This window comes from Taudactylus pleione, unplaced genomic scaffold (genome assembly GCF_031769625.1).
Source record: "Taudactylus pleione unplaced genomic scaffold, aTauple2 ptg000019l, whole genome shotgun sequence".
Taxonomy (NCBI): Eukaryota; Metazoa; Chordata; class Amphibia; order Anura; family Myobatrachidae; genus Taudactylus; species Taudactylus pleione.
In genome coordinates this window covers 459074-475840 of record NW_028284421.1, presented here as the reverse complement: position 1 = coordinate 475840, position 16767 = coordinate 459074, and the positions used below count along the sequence as shown (strand labels likewise).

Here is a 16767-nt window from a genome sequence, read left to right as displayed (position 1 = left end):
GTGCGCCTGTGTCATAAGTAAAGGGCCGGCTGGCTTGACCGTTAAGGGTGCTGTAACTCCCGAAAGTACACTCCAGTCCAAACCAAAAAAAAAATTATTTTCTGTGTTTGTGAATTGTGTGCGCAGTAGCCGCACGTGCATCAACAAAGTAGTGCCAAGCGTGCGCCTGTGTCATAAGTAAAGGGCCGGCTGGCTTGACCGTTAAGGGTGCTGTAACCCCCGAAAGTACACTCCAGTCCAAACCAAAAAAAAAATTATTTTCTGTGTTTGTGAATTGTGTGCGCAGTAGCCGCACGTGCATCAACAAAGTAGTGCCAAGCGTGCGCCTGTGTCATAAGTAAAGGGCCGGCTGGCTTGACCGTTAAGGGTGCTGTAACCCCCGAAAGTACACTCCAGTCCAAACCTAAAAAAAAATTATTTTCTGTGTTTGTGAATTGTGTGCGCAGTAGCCGCACGTGCATCAACAAAGTAGTGCCAAGCGTGCGCCTGTGTCATAAGTAAAGGGCCGGCTGGCTTGACCGTTAAAGGGTGCTGTAACCCCCGAAAGTACACTCCAGTCCAAACCAAAAAAAAATTATTTTCTGTGTTTGTGAATTGTGTGCGCAGTAGCCGCACGTGCATCAACAAAGTAGTGCCAAGCGTGCGCCGGTGTCATAAGTAAAGGGCCGGCTGGCTTGACCGTTAAAGGGTGCTGTAACCCCCAAAGTACACTCCAGTCCAAACCAAAAAAAAATTATTTTCTGTGTTTGTGAATTGTGTGCGCAGTAGCCGCACGTGCATCAACAAAGTAGTGCCAAGAGTGCGCCTGTGTCATAAGTAAAGGGCCGGCTGGCTTGACCGTTAAAGGGTGCTGTAACCCACAAAGTACACTCCAGTCCGAACCAAAAAAAAAATTATTTTCTGTGTTTAGCCGCACGTATATATCAAATCGATATAACATAAATGGAGGACCAAACTTTCTCCGATAAAAATAAAATAGAGAAAGATCAAGAACCACTTCCTCCTAGTGCTGAAGCTGCTGCCACTAGTCATGACATAGACGATAACATGCCATCAACGTCGTCTGCCAAGGCCGATGCCCAATGTCATAGTAGAGGGCACATACAATCCCAAATGGCAAAGTTCAGGAAAATGACCTTGAAAAAGACATTTAAATCAGCTGAAGAGAAACGTAAACTTGCCAATATGCCATTTACGACACGGAGTGGCAAGGAACGGCTAAGGTCGATCCCTAGTATGTTCATGACTAGTGGTTCAGCTTCACATGACGATGGAAGCACTCCTCCCACTAAAAAAATCAAAAGAGTTAAGCTGGCAAAAGCACAGCGAAGAACTGTGCTTTCTAAGAAGATATCACAAATCCCCAAAGAGAGTCCAAGTGTGGTGGTGGTTGCGATGCCTGACCTTCCCAGCACTGGACGGGAAGAGGTGGCTCTTTCCACCATTTGCACGCCCCCTGCAAGTGCTGAAAGGAGCACCCACAGTCCACTTGCTGATATGCAAATTGAAGATGTCACTGTTGAAGTACAACAGGATGAGGATACTGGTGTAGCTGGCGCTGAGGAGGAAGTTGGCGAGGAGGATTCTGATGGTGATGTGGTTTGTTTAAATCAGGCTCCGGGGGAGACAGTTGTTGTCCGTGGGATGAAAAAGCCCATCACGGTCATGCCTGGGCAGAAGACCAAACATTCCACCTCTTTGGTCTGGCAATATTTCTATCCAAATCCGGACAACAACTGTCTTGCCATATGTACCATATGTAAAGGTGAAATAAGTAGGGGTAGGGACGTCAACCACCTAGGAACATCCTCCCTTATACGGCACCTGCAGCGCGTTTATAAAAAGTTACTGTCAAGTTCAGAAACTTTGGCTCAGACCGTAAGCAGTCCAGGGACACCTAAATCCCGTTGTCCTGTTGTATCCAAGCGCCTGCAAACCACACCGTCAACTCCCTCCTCGTCAATTTCCTCCTTAGTCAGGATCGGAAGTAGTCCTGCAGGCCATATCACTGGCATGACTGACTCTCCTATCCGGGATTCCTCCGGAGGATCCTGCATTGCTACGCCTACTGCTGCCGCTGCTGCTGTTGCTGCTGCTGCTGGGAGTCGTTCATCATCCCAGAGAGGAAGTAGGAACACCACTACTTTTACTAAACAATTGACCCTCCAACAGTCCTTAGCGAGGAGGATGAAGTACGACAGCAGTCATCCTGAAGCAAAACGTATAACTGAGGCCTTGACTGCTATGTTGGTGTTAGACGTGCGTCCGGTATCCGCCATTAGTGCAGTGGGATTTAGACAATTGATGGAGGTAGTGTGTCCCCGGTTCCAAATCCCGTCTAGATTCCACTTCACTAGGCAGGCGATACCGAGACTGTACAGAAACGTCAGAAAAAGTGTCCTCAGTGTCCTGAAAAATGCCGTTGTACACAATGTCCACTTAACCACGGACATGTGGACAAGTGGAACAGGGCAGACTAAGGACTATATGACTGTGACAGCCCACTGGGTAGATGTATCACCTTACGCAGCAACAGCAGCAGCGTCACCAGTAGCAGCATCTCAGAAACGCCAGCTCGTTACAAGGCAGGCTACGCTGTGTATCACCGGTTTCAGTAAGAGGCACACCGCCGACAACCTCTTAGAGAAACTGAGGGAAATCATCGCCCAGTGGCTTACCCCACTTAGACTCTCCTGGGGATTTGTGACATCTGACAACGCCACCAATATTGTGCGGGCATTACATCTGGGCAAATTCCAGCACGTCCCATGTTTTGCTCACACAATAAACTTGGTGGTGCAGAATTTTCTGAAAAGCGACAGGGGCGTGCAGGAGACGCTTTGGGTGGCCCGAAAAATTTCTGGCCACTTTCGCCATTCAGCGACTGCGTGCCGAAGACTGGAGCGCCAGCAAACACTCTTGAACCTGCCCCGCCATCACCTGAAGCAAGAGGTTGTGACGCGGTGGAACTCAACCCTCTATATGCTTCAGAGGATGGAGGAGCAGCAAAAGGCCATACAAGCCTATACATCCACCTATGACATAGGCAAAGGAGGGGGTATGCACCTGACTCAAGCGCAGTGGAGAATGATTTCCGTGTTGTGCAAGGTTCTTCAGCCCTTCGAACTTGCCACACGTGAAGTCAGTTCAGACACTGCCAGCTTGAGTCAGGTCATTCCCCTCATCAGGCTTTTGCAGAAGCAGCTGGAGAAAGTGAAGGAGGAGCTAAGACGGAGCGATTCCGCTCGGCATGTGGGACTTGTGGATGAAGCCCTTCATTCGCTTTGCCAGGATTCCAGGGTGGTCAATCTGTTGAAATCAGACCACTACATTTTGGCCACCGTGCTCGATCCTAGGTTTAAAGCCTATGTGGTGTCTCTCTTTCCGGCCGACACAAGCCTGCAGAGGTGCAAAGACCTGCTGGTGAACACACTGTCAGCTGAAGCGGAACGTGACACGTCAACGGCTCCTTCTTCATTTTCTCCCGCAACTGGGGCTGCCAGGAAAAAACTTAGGTATCCTAAGCAACCCGCTGGCGGTGATGCAGGGCAGGCAGGACCAAGTTTGGACATCTGGTCCGGACTGAAGGACCTGGCAACAATTTCTGACATGTCTACTGTCACTGCATATGATACTGTCACCATTGACAGAATGGTGGAGGATTACATCGGTGACAGCATCCAAGTAGGCATGTCAGACAGTCCATACCTGTACTGGCAGGAAAAAGAGGCAATTTGGAGGCCCCTGTACAAACTGGCTCTATTTTACCTGAGTTGCCCCCCCTCCAGTGTGTACTCCGAAAGAGTGTTTAGTGCAGCCGGGAACCTTGTCAGCGAAAGGCGTAGGAGGTTGCTTCCACAGAATGTGGAGAAGATGATGTTCATCAAAATGAATTATCAGCTCTTCCAGGGAGACCAGCCTCCAGAAGGTACAGAGGGACCTGTGGTGGTGGATTCAAGTGGGGACGAGTTAATACTTTGTGAGGATGAGGATGTACACACTGAAGAGGGTGAGGAATCGGTGGATGAGGAGGATGAGGATGACATCTTGCCTCCGTAGAGCCAGTTTGTGCAGGGACACATTAATTGCCAGCTTGTTTTGTGGGGGCCCAAACGAACCAATCATTTCAGCCACAGTTGTGTGGCAGACCCTGGCGCTGAAATGATTGATTTGTTAAAGTGTGCATGTCCTGTTTATACAACATAAGGGTGGGTGGGAGGGCCCAAGGACAATTCCATCTTGCACCTCTTTTTTTCTTTGCATTATGTACAGTTTGGGGCCTAGTTTTTCTAACTGCCATCCTGCCTGCCACTGCAGTGTCACTCCTAGATGGGTCACGTGTTTGTGCCGCCCACTCGTGTCGCTTAGCATAGTCATCCAGCTACCTCGGTGCAACCTTTTGGACATAAAAACACTATTGTGAGGTGTGAGGTGTTCAGAATAGACTGGAAATGAGTGGAAATTAAGGTTATTGAGGTTAATAATAGCATAGGAGCAGAAAAACCTACAAATTCTGTGATTTTAGCTGTTTTTATGCTTTTTTTCAAAAAAATACAGATCCAAAACACAAAACCCAGAACCCAAAACACGGAAGGGTGGTTTTGGCAAAACCAATCCAGATCCAAAACACGAAGAAAGATCCAGATCCAAAACCAAAACACAAAACACGAAAAGTGGCCGATGCACACCCCTAATCTACACTGACATTTTTAATGTCCGTTTTACCTAAATTAAAGTTTTGTATGCTCTCTGTACTCTACTGATGTCAGTTATGTTAATATAATCCAAAACTCTCTAAAGAAAGAAGACTTTGATTGTGGTATGGTTGTTTTTACACTGAGCTATTCGGTTGAAAGAAGCAGCTCCATAATGTCCAGTTTATTTTTCTGTTTGTATTTCATATAACTGTGAATGCAAAGAAAGGTAATTGCTTTTGACTGCATACAACAAGAATGGATAGAGTTCAGGACTGAAATTATGTAGTGATGCTATAAAACTTTATTTTTAAAGCAACTAAACTACCATTTTATAGTAGGTCAAATATTCTATGGAACAATTGTATGGATTTCTGCATTAGCACTGATAGGAATATATTTAGGAAATCAAAGGCACCTAGTACAGTCAGTAAGCAATTTGTTATCCTCTTTAAAAGCTGTACACGATAGGGGAGCAGAGAGCCATTAATACTGTAAATTGAATAGCTGTAGAATGTACTCGTTTGTAGGCATAGAGTGTGCTGTGGGAAGATAGAGTGTTCACTCTCGTCTCCGGCAATAAATTGTAATGGTACAGTGGCAGATAGCATCCACAGCAAAATTGTGTTTTTGTTTTCTTTAGATTTCAGCATCTTTATATTTTCCCTTGTCATATAGTGCGTTTTGTCATTGTGGCTGAAAGTGACAAGATAGAACCCTGCGCTCATCAAGATGCTATTGTGGTGTTTTATGTGCTGAATAGTATAATAAAACAAGAAATTTCTCAGGAGTACATAGGCTGTTTTATTTCTCTTTCTTTAACTGATATCTCTTATACAGCTGGATCATTTTCATTATTTAAGTTTGCTGACATATATTACATATTGCGGCTATCTAACAGGTTGTCACTCTTACAATTGGGTAGAAATGATCAAATATATTTTACATTGAACAAACAAAAAAAAGAACAGATATAAAGTCTGATTTTGACAATACAGTATATATACATTATTGTATACAGCAGTTTTCTACTCTAATTTCTAGGGACAGTTCTAGGTTTCATATTGTCCATATTGTTAATAGTGATTTAAATTTTTTTATTATATTACTGTACTACTATTTAGCCTTATTCCCATAGCCTATAAATTACTACTTACTGAGGTGGAGTATTTAAAATGTGAAAGAATTACACTTTAACAAGTTCAATGTTATGTTATTATGGGATGCAACAAAGACCACCAATAAAAATCAGCAGAAAATGGGCCTGATGCAGAGTTGAACACAAGCCTGGTGTAATTGCTCATGTACTAAATGCATATATGTGTGTTGTATGCATCACTGCGGTCAGAATGCCACAGGCTTAGTTTAATACCCTTCTACACCAGCAGTGCACACTTATACCAGCCATTACACTACCCTCCAATCCTGCCCCAGTCTGTTAACATGTCCTCTCTGCACTTTGCCTAGATAAGAACACTCCATTACAGGCAAGGTACGCCCCTTTAGTCAAATTTGAAGATGTGTCTAATATGTCTACTCCTCTGTATTGCTATTACTTATGTACGCTTCCTTCCAGAGGATGCACAGTGCAAATTCACAAAAGATATGCTCCGCAAACAGGCAAGCATTCAATTCTCTATTACCATCAATACAGAGTTTCCCAAACTCCACCATTACAGTCCAGGTTTTAAGGATATCCATGCTTGAGTCCAGATGATTAAATCAAATTGAGGTACTAATAAAGTCACCTGTGCTCAAGCATGGATAGCCTCAAAACCTGGACTGTAACGGCAGAGTTTGGGAACCTCTGTCTCAATATGTTCTGATGCATGGGCTCAGCAACAAAGGGTCCCGGGTAACTATGTTATTGACAAACTACATTAAGGTGAAATACTCTATAAGCGCGTGTTGGATTACAGTTACATTGTATTCTTGAGGCAGAGATATTATACTGATTTTTATTGCCATTATTCCCAGTTATCTTTCCTTATATACTGTAACACAGTTATCTTTTGTGTTAACATTTCAATAAACGTACAGTATACATACATGCATGTGTTTTTTCATGAATAGAAGCAAGCCGGATCCTCTGAGGAAAAAGCATGTGTATATGTGTGTATATGTATATATATATATATATATATATATATATATATATATACATACACATTGAAAACAGAGAGGGGAGAATGGGAAAGCAAATTTATATCCATTGTGCGAATAAAAGTGTGGAGCCGTTGGGTCATAACACTCTTGCCTTTTCGTATAAATTTCTCAACTGACCTACTGTATTTATTGTTATCACACATTACCAATTGTATTGGACATATGAACCAAACATAATAACGGGGCAATTATTTTGCAGGACCAATAACTGGGCATGAAAAAATTATGTTCTTAGCAATTTGCATGTGGCAAATTACCTGCGTAAGGTGCGAGATGCAGTGATGTTCCTTGTGTTTTAACGCCATGGCAACGGCAACTCTAACCCTTCGCAGGTAATTGGATACTCTGCATACATTTTTATGGGGGTTGTTGAGGGAGTCAGTGGGGTCACTCAAATTATCTGTGATGTATGTGCATATAATTTGATTGACTCCCCAACAACCCGCATAAAAATTTATCCAGAGGTTTCCTTATTTAATTGCTTTTTTTTTACCTACCAGTCCTTCCTATGGTCACTTTTTATCATCTATTATATAAATGGTCTCCGTAAAAAGACTCTCCAGCTACAGACCCCTCAAGAATTTAATAAAATCCTTTTGAGGTGATGAGATTTATTTTGCATACTTTCATAGTGGTGCCTTTCAGCCGCCTGTTTATTACACGTGTCCTGTCTGCTTAGCCAGGTAGTTCACTTAATCTGCAATGTGAAATTAGAATAACAGAAAAAATACTGGTATTGAACACTACCAAACTAGCCAATAATGCCAAAAAATATATTTTATTTCCCCATTTTTGTTTATTTATATTATTAAACTGATTACAACTAAAACAAAAAGAACTATGGGACAACTCCACGTATTCTTTCAAACCTGATATATAAATCTATTTTGAATTATTTTTGGTACACTCATCAGATATGTCTTACATTAGTAACATTAAATTTGCATGGGTATTACTGAATTCTGTAGAGGATGCATATTACAAATTTGGTTTTGCACAAATGCTACTATATTGACTGCCCAGGACAATGCCTGATTTCCAGGATCCTCAATCTCCTCAAACGAAACCTGCTCCCTGTTATTGTAGCAAGTGGTTTGGCTACTAAATAATATTGTGCATAGCACATGGCTGAAACCATTTCATGGAACACTCCTTGATTGTAGATCTGCGGTTCCAGTAACTAGTGTATCTTCAGGTAACCAACAGATGCCCACACTAATACAATAGGGAATACCTACTGTAGGTCAGTATCCTGTACTCTGCAACAAATTAAATGCACTGGGCTGAAACCATTTAATGGAACACTCCTTGATTGTAGATCTGAGGTTCCAGGAACTAGTGTATTTTCAGGTAACCAACAGATGCACACACTAATACAATAGGGAATAAATAGGTACTCTGCAACAATTTCAATTTTACACACTTCATGATAGATTATACAGTAGCCTCAGTCTATAGCATAATATTATACAAATCAAAATAATAAAAGTAAAACTAGAAAATAGAAGTGAGCATGCCCAATACTTCACCCACCCATTATTAAGATGCTGCTATTTTGTCTGCGGACAGCACCATTGGTGGTTTAAGATTAAACTTGGTCCTTTGCTGAAAGCTAGGAATGTGCATTGTCCTCACCTAGTTTATGCTTGTTAAGATGAGATCTGAGTACATATACACTATGATCAAATGACTAAATGCACCAAAATTTGTAAGTGTAAACTCCTCCTCCCTGGCACTCCTCACTGTGCCTACAGAGAATAAATGCCCCATGGAGACCCAGGCAACATACTGGTTTGACCTCCTCTGATAAGCTCTACCAAACTACCTCAGACAGTGACCTACGGAAATCTGTATTATTGTGACAAACCCTTCAAATTGTAAAAACAATGTTGCAACAGTTATGTATAAATTGCATATAGCAGTTGAATGTAAGTGGCCAGCTAACTCCATAAGAAATACTCTTGGATCCATTGACTCTCACATCTGTATTATGAATCCTAGCTCTCTGTAAGAAGGAGTGTATTCACGGTGGGTGCTGGTGGAGCATCTGCCCCCCTGCTGAAAATTCTTAAAATATAGGACCTATGCGGCTGGATATTTTAGGGGACGGGGGCCTGGACAGCACACCCTAGCTCTTTCTAATGGGATGTGCTACCTAGCTGAGACTTAATACTACAACATAGAAAAAAGAGAGAGACCAGATGCACCATACAACCATTAATAATTATACTTCATATACGAGGTTTTTGGCATAAATTTGGCCAAAGTTATAAGCTTACCCACCAACGTGAAGGTAACCTCAGGCCCTAGTGGTCACAGTCTACTGTCCGAAACTCTAATATAGCATGTCATTTTCCCAAAAAAGTGAGCACCAGTGGAGACATGAAAAAAAATAACAAAAGACTGGGTTCTGCATGACATGCCCAGGCCATTCAGTAGATCCACTGTTTGTAGCCACAACAGCTCCTAACAAGGACTGGTGTTGTTGGCCATCAAATCAGCAGAGAAAGAGGAAGCGACTATGGAGAGTGTGCTCTCCTACTTTCTCTTCTGCACTGCAGCACAGTATCTGTGAGGTTCTGGTTTTGTTGTGGATCCGGGGTGGTTTTAGGAGCAGACATTGAAGCAGACTTAAAGGAAAATGTGGAACTTTTAATGAGTGGTTTAGTAGACATGAATATGGCAACACAAAAGTCCAGATATTACTAAGGTGCTCTGGGAACTGTAGTGGGGCAATGAGAAAAAATCCAGGTAGTGACAGACAAGAGACAGTCCAGTATTCCAGGTTTTGAAGTTGAAGTGAAGTGCAGGCTGAAGAAATAAAATCCAGTGGTAATGCAAGTGGAGGCAAGGTGCAGGGTACAGGAGACTCAGGTACTCAGGCAAGGAAGAGGTAAATGGAGGAGGCAGGGGAATCCAGAGGGTCTGAGCAGGCAAGGTGAAGCAGGTAGGCAGGGATTCCAACGACAGGTGTACGAGCACAGGAACTCTCTCTCAGCTTCCGCTGAGAAACATGTTGCACTGGCAATGAAGAGAAGCTCTGAAATCCCAGTGCTCTGCCGTGACAGGTCAGAGAGAGAGCACGTGACATACCAGGATAGGGCGATTAGGTCACATGGCTAGAGGCAAGCTGGCAGCGCCCATGCCGAAGCGGAACGGAAGCACCGCCAGGCCTAACCAGTCCAGAATGACAACATGCCCGCATAGGACCACGCACAGCCAATACCCCCCACCAGGCATAAGCATCACCGCCTGACGTCCCTCGCCATAGCATCCTCACAGGTATCACCCGCCGACCACCATGCCGAGAAACCCTGGTCGTGACAGTATCCATTGAGGATGCTGCAGGCTCCTGTAGTAGTATGGCTGATAAGTGTGGGCAGGGCTGCCATCAGAAATTATGGGGCCCGGGACTGACAAACTAGGCAGTGCCCCCATCCCTTCTCCACCAGAGCCGGTTCTAAAAATTGTGGAGTTCAGGGCGAAAGTTCCTAGTTGCGCCCCCCCCCACCCTCAAAAAAAAGTTTTATTAGATGGCGTTACTTGGCCTGTGCGCTTATGGAAAGGGGGCATGCCCTCCCCCTGCGTGTGTCTCTATAGTGTCAGCCCTCCCCCTGCATGTGTCTCTGTAGTGCCAGCTCTCCCCCTCTGTGTGTCTCTATAGTGCCAGCTCTCCCCCTCTGTGTGTCTATAGTGCCAGCTCTCCCCCTCTCTGTGTCTCTGTAGTGCCAGCTCTCCCCCTCTGTGTCTCTGTAGTGCCAGCTCTCCCCCTCTGTGTGTCTCTGTAGTGCCAGCTCTCCCCCTGTGTGTCTCTGTAGTTCCAGCTCTCCCCCTCTGTGTGTCTCCGTAGTGCCAGCTCTCCCCCTCTGTGTCTCTGTAGTGCCAGCTCTCCCCCTCTGTGTGTCTCTGTAGTGCCAGCTCTCCCCCTCTGTGTGTCTCTGTAGTGCCAGCTCTCCCCCTCTGTGTGTCTCTGTAGTGCCAGCTCTCCCCCTCTGTGTCTCTGTAGTGCCAGCTGTCCCCCTCTGTGTGTCTCTGTAGTGCCAGCTCTCCCCCTCTGTGTGTCTCTATAGTGCCAGCTCTCCCCCTCTGTGTGTCTATAGTGCCAGCTCTCCCCCTCTATGTGTCTCTGTAGTGCCAGCTCTCCCCCTCTGTGTGTCAGCTCTCCCCCTCTGTGTGTCTCTGCAGTGCCAGCTCTCCCCCTCTGTGTGTCTCTGTAGTGCCAGCTCTCCCCCTCTGTGTGTCTCTGTAGTGCCAGCTCTCCCCCTCTGTGTGTCTCTGTAGTGCCAGCCCTCCCCCTCTGTGTGTCTCTGTAGTGCCAGCTTTCACCCTCTGTGTGTCTCTATAGTGCCAGCCCTCCCCCTGTGTGTATCTCTATAGTGTCGGATAACCCTCTTTGTGTCTCCATAAAGTCCAAAAACCTCCCTGTGTCGCATCCTCACTTATCTGAATCTTCTCTTTATCTTTAGTCTTCCTCACGGCTGCAGGGTGCAGGTTCCTCACTGCCAGTCTTCAGCGCGCTCATGACGTCATCCGCGCAGTGCAGGCTCGGATTAAAAAAAATAATAAAATAAATTATTGTGCCGGGTCACATGATCCCGGCTCTGTGCCTCACCGACCGTTACTGCAGTGCAAGCACTGGGGAGCCCGGACATCATCAGTGCAGTGAGTGCGCTGTTCCTGTCAGGGAGGAGGGGAGGGAGCACCTCCGGTCGGGGGCGCCCGGAGGTAGGTACTGGTTCTCGCCCCCTGTATCCGGCTGGGGATAGAACACAGTGGGGTCTGGAATAGCTAGCGATGGCTAGGGCCTGCTGGCACCGCCGCCAATACTATGATGAAGATTGCCTTTTAGAGGCAGGTATTTTTGTGGGAGGGACGCAAGGGCGCCCTCCAGGAGCCGGCGCTCCGGGGAGGGGCGCCCGGGGGAATAGCGGTGGGCACTTGCATGCCTGCAGCGTGCTACCATTGGGCCTGTCAGGGGGTAGTAGCAGGCAAACGGACACTAGCAGGTGCCGGCGGGCCCCCCAAGTGTTCGGGCCCGGGACTCCAGTACCGGCAGTCCCCCCCTGATGGCGGCCCTGAGTGTGGGGCTCACTGGGCTGGGTATCAGGATGTGAGCGACCTTGTGATAAAGAAAGGGAATGCGGTAACGATGTGGAGCTGGCACTTCGAGTGTCTATTTTCCCCCCTTGTCAAAAGATGGCTATGCCACTGGTACTTGTGCTGCTGACAGCAGTGTGGCACATCTGTCAGAGTGGAAGGTTCCCCAAGAATAGACAAGATCATCCCATGTGACTAATCATCCTCAGAACTCCAATTTAAAAGACTCATCTGTGCATACAATGTGATATTGCTGCACCCACACTACTACTTGAAAAAAAAATAGATTCACTGAGGAAGCCCTGCACTTGTGGCAAAACATATTTGGAACAACCTGTACACAGAAACAATAGACCCAGTTCGAACATCTTATTATTTTCTTATGTTCTGTTTCTTGCGGCTTTGAGCACTGTTACATTTACACAAAAAAGCACAATTTCTAGTAATTGTACTAGGAGGCATCTTAACACACTAAAAGGAACAAGAATTAAGTAAGGACCACAGAATTGATTTCATCTGCTCCCTATGCTGACCTTGACTGTGTAACTTGGAATCTGCTTTCTGGGCCTGATTCATCATGGATCACAACTGCAACAGCGTACGCAGATTGGTCGATGGTGCGTACTGCGCATGCTTATGCACCGCAGGGCGCGAACGTGAGTTAACATTGCGATCGCACTGTGATCACCTATGCAGATACAAAGCCATCGCAGACCAAGGGAGGGGACGTCAGTGTTTTCGGGGTGGTGACGGGGGAGTGGTTGTGGAAACACAGACGTGCCTGTTCGTTTGAACGCCATTACTTGGTCGTACATAAATTAGCCACTGCGACGGCATACACAGCTTGTGTACCCACTGCGTGCAACGACAGTTGCAATTTCTGAGTAGGTCAGACCTGTTGTAATTGTGCGTGAGGGGCCAATGTTACTCGATGATACCGATGTACACGCAGGTCTGCGAGGCCTAACAGATGTGAGAAAGCGGTAGAGGATGTCTCTATGCTGCCTTTGCTATTGTAAATTTTAGCATATTTTCACAGCACATCTACGTGCGTAATCACAGATGCGATCGCAATAGGGATCCATAGTGAATCAAGCCCTCTATTGCCTTTACTGACTTTGGTTACATTACTGAATATCTGTTTTCTGCTGCCTTCTTATTTTTTTACTCCAGTTATATTACTGAATATCCAGTCTCTGCTGCTTGTTTTGACTAGACTATGTTATTGGAAATCTGCTGTCTACTGCCTGTCCTGACCTTGAATATGCTACTTGAAATCTGCTGTCTGCTACCTGTCCTGACCTCTGTTTACTGAGTCATGCTCATTTGATATTGGCTTGACTTTGCTAGTCTCAACATATGCCACCAGAGGACCAATCTTAGTGCTGCAAGCATATCACCAGGGTCTTTGTATGCCAACTGAATGATATCAACTATAAATATGAATTCTTTTAAGTACATTTTATTGCTAACTGAATAATATAAAAACATATAACATATGGAGTCTCACTTACAAAGTTACAATATGTGTATATATGTGGATTAGCAATTTGGGTCTCATGTAGAGTTTGAGACATGTTTCACTAGGAACATTCACTTAAAGATTCTGTTGCAAAACAGGTGTACTTACATATGCATGTTGAGGCTCCAGATACTTGTAACTCCAAAACTGTTGGGGTACATCAGAATGTGTAATGTAGGGATGTGACCAGGCAGTATTAATAGTAAACACTCTAATTGTATTACTTTGTTTGCATTATTTTATTATACAAACATCTGCACATCCATTGTCTATGGTCTTATAAATTATATGAGTCTTCTTTCTGGTAATAATCTAAATGGAAATAACAAATCAAGTATCTGAAAAGATGGTCCCAAGTTTACATATGCTATAAATGCTAATGATTAATATGCCCCAGGACTCATACCCACAAAAGAGATCTGTTTAAGTCTCATTAGGCAGCAACTCTAGAGGTAATGATAGACATATGTATAGAGGCCATTTCTGATCTTATGCTTGCCTGGCCTTGTTCTACTACTTCAAGTATTGGGGTCTGAAAGCCCACGATATGGTGAAATCTAGATAGTGTAGGAACACATTTTGGCACACATGCACAGTCTGGAAATTAGTATATTTATGACACACATATGGATGTGTACCCAACTCTTAATGAGGACTTATACATTCAGCTCAATTTGAGAATCTCCAGACCAGATTTACAGGCATTCCTGATAACCAGCCCCCATTCCAGTAGACAACCCTGATTTGTAAAAGTTCAAAGAGGATAGAGATTGCGTCCTCAGGAGTATTCTAAATAGAAATGACAAATAAAACATCTTAAAAGATGGCCCCAAGTTTACATATGCTATAAATGCTAATGATTAATATGCCCCAGGACTCATACCCACAAAAGAGATCTGTTTAAGTCTCATTAGGCAGCAACTCTAGAGGTAATGATAGACATATGTATAGAGGCCATTTCTGATCTTATGCTTGCCTGGCCTTGTTCTACTACTTCAAGTATTGGGGTCTGAAAGCCCACGATATGGTGAAATCTAGATAGTGTAGGAACACATTTTGGCACACATGCACAGTCTGGAAATTAGTATATTTATGACACACATATGGATGTGTACCCAACTCTTAATGAGGACTTATACATTCAGCTCAATTTGAGAATCTCCAGACCAGATTTACAGGCATTCCTGATAACCAGCCCCCATTCCAGTAGACAACCCTGATTTGTAAAAGTTCAAAGAGGATGGAGATTGCGTCCTCAGGAGTATTCTAAATAGAAATGACAAATAAAACATCTTAAAAGATGGCCCCAAGTTGACATATGCCGTGATGTTGATAAATGAGATATTAATATGCAAGCAGCCAAAGAGGATGGTGATTGCAGGGAAATCGATGACACTCCATCAAAAATAGACATGCTTTGTCAGAAAGTGGGCATGATCAGGCCATTGAGGCAGGGTAATTATAAACTGTGGGCTTGATTTGTATGGAACAGGGATTGGATTTTTGTGTCCTGATTTTGCCTGGATTGGGAGACATGCATCTGAACAATTTCATTCTCTTTTGGATCAGTCATGTGGCATAACTAATTGGCAGTGTTACATGGGTGACATAATGACTGATGAAACTGATGGGCCTGGTACTTGTCATTTTCTCGGGTTGCTGAATAGGCTATTAAACTGGTTCTTTATGAAAAAAAAACTACAAGTTGAAACAAAAGACATTGTGGCAAACAACAGGATCAAAATGGATGAGTGTATCAGGAATGCCTTTAAAATTATTACTTTGCTTGATTGGTAGTTTTGTCATCTGTAAATGAGAATCAGCTTTTAGTGGGATATTATATTAAAAAAAAGATGTGAAACCTAATGTATATAGATATTTTTACTAAAGAAATCTCTGAGCTCATACACATGTGTATAGAGAAACACAGATTTACCCCAAATCTGGATTTGATAAATATGTATGAGCAGGTGTGAATGGGTACTTTTACAAGAATGCTTTTTGCATTGACCGATATCACAATGCATTATGTTGCTTCTGTGTACATGCTCTGGAGTGTGCATAATGTGCTCTTGTACAAATATTGTAGTGTTCTAAGTTTTGATGATGCTTCACAATAATAAATAATAATATCTGATTTAAAATACTAATAATATGATTAATGGAAGGTAATAAACTGACATACTTTATGACTGCAGATCACTGAATGAAAGTGCAAGAGAGTTTTCAGTACCTGTAACGGGATGGGTACGGGATGCCAGTGCTCGGGATCTCGGCGGTCAAAATCCCGACAGGGTTAGGATACTGACAACAGTCGGTAGGTATCCTAACCCTCTCCCTACCCTAACCCTTAACTTGACGGTCCCTCCCTGGTGCCTGAACCTAACCTCCCCACCTAGTGCTTAATGCTAACCCACCCCCTAGTGCCTAACCCTAATCTCTAATGCTAACCCTCCCCCCAGCCCTGCTACTTACCTTCGGGATGCCGGCTTCAGGAATCTGACAGGTGTCGGGATTCTGGCGCCGGTATTCTAAGTTCTGGCATCTCCTGTGCTGGGATACTGAACATATCTCCTTGTGACTGTTGTACTGTATATGTGATAGATTACCTGTGCCTTGCAAATAAAGCAGTGTTTGTATGTGTGATTGTAGATATAAGTAAATATGATAGGTCTTTCACTGAAGTAGGCGACTATTTGCTATATTCCACAAAACAAACCTCCTTATACTGAAATCGCAGTGGCACCTGAGAGTGTACATTGCACTGCGGTCTCTGTTTTTCCACTGTCCACAGAGTGGAATGATTTATTGGAAAGAAGATCTCAAATCCCAAATCCTAAAGGTATTGACCATACAGATGGGATACAGCGATTTCAGTATAAGAAGGTTTCTTGTGTGGAATATAGCAACAAGTTGCTGACTTCAGTGGAGGACCTATCCAAACTGGTGGATTTATTGTGATCCGGTCTCCACAAATAACACTGACAGGTGACACTGTTTCTGTGGCTCAGTCCAGTGCTCTTTGTTCCCAACAGGTAGAGCATTGAGCTTCAATTCAGAAGCTGTTGGTCCATCAGGACACTGATTACATTTGTTAAATTTTTTGAGTTTATCATTTGCTACATTTATTTTTAACTTATTTGTTTTTACTGGTAATGGTGCATACACACGGTCAGATTTGATGAACTATTGAACGAATTTTACAACAATTTGAATGGTTTCATGAACGATTGAACGATTTCTGACAGTATTAAAATTAATGAAATCGTTCAAATCTGACTGCAAACA

General features: G+C 44.0%; 1 protein-coding gene across 3 annotated transcripts in view; it reads left to right on the top strand.

Annotated features, from left to right (window-relative positions):
- WDR72 (WD repeat domain 72) overlaps positions 1-16767 on the top strand; it is a 363484-nt gene that overhangs the window by 95013 nt on the left and 251704 nt on the right. The window lies entirely within an intron of this gene.